Source organism: Orycteropus afer, unplaced genomic scaffold, assembly GCF_000298275.1.
Source record: "Orycteropus afer afer isolate SDZICR_OR568_19922 unplaced genomic scaffold, OryAfe1.0 scaffold00311, whole genome shotgun sequence".
Classification (NCBI taxonomy): Eukaryota; Metazoa; Chordata; class Mammalia; order Tubulidentata; family Orycteropodidae; genus Orycteropus; species Orycteropus afer.
Genome location: NW_006921898.1, coordinates 1,734,230 through 1,735,349, shown reverse-complemented (window position 1 = coordinate 1,735,349; position 1,120 = coordinate 1,734,230).

Here is a 1,120-nt window from a genome sequence, read left to right as displayed (position 1 = left end):
GGGCATCCTTGTCTAGTTCCTGTTCTCAAGAGGAATGGTTTCAGTCTCTCTCCATTGAGGGTAATAAAATTTAGCTTCTTAAGACAAATATTTATTATTTCACAGTTTCTGAGGGTAAGGAATCTAGGAGTGGCTTAGCTGGTAGTTCTAGCTCATGGACTTATGCAGTTGCAGTCAAGATGTCAGCTGGAGCTGAAATCATCTGAAGGCTTGACTGGGGCCGGGGCATCTCAGGATGGCTCACTCACCTGGCTTTTGGTAGGAGGTCTCAGTTCCACTACTTGTGAGGCTTGTCCATTAGGTTCCTTGAGCATCTGTTGATATGGCAGCTAGCTTGCCCCAGAGTGAGTGATCCTTATAGGACATATTCTTGAAAGTCACACACCATCTCTTCCATCAATTCTGTTCACTTGAAGTGAGTCACAAAGTCCAGCCTACACTCAAGGGAAAGTGAATTAGGCCCTACCTTTTTAAAGGGAAGAATGTCAAAGAATTGGTGTGGTTAGTTTAAAACCGTCACATCTACCCAAACAAAATATTTTCCATTTTATTGTCCACTAAATCTGGGATCAGCCAACTCTAACCCTTGGGCCAAATCCAATCTGGGGTCTTTTTTTTTTTTTTATGCCTGTGGGCACTGTTGGAACAGGCAAGCACTGTGAGCTACAGAGAACAAACTGGAGTGTCTCCTTCTGGCTCTGTTCCCTCTCCACTCTCAGATCCTGTTTACCTGGCCAGCTGTACCTTGCTGCTGCCCAAGGCCCACATTGGAGACTCTGTTCTTGGCAACTGCCAGGGACCATGCAGTGGACTCTCAGTCCAGGAGTTGGCAACTTAGCAAGTCCTTGCTTCTAGCCACCTGTCCAATGAGACAACTGGAAGAAGAGGACATCCAGGGGTGTGGGTGTCACTGGAGCAGAGAATGAAACCAACTATGGCAGGTTTCCTCTCTTCTGCACACCAGTCTACCAGCCCTCTCTTTCCTGGGCCATTCTGCCTTGTCCTAAGAATGTCTACAGCAGACTCTGTTGTTGTTGTTGTTTGCCGTCGAGTCGGCCCCGACTCATAGCGACCCCTCCTTGGGTTTCTGAGGCAGTATCACTACGGAAGTAGGATTGCC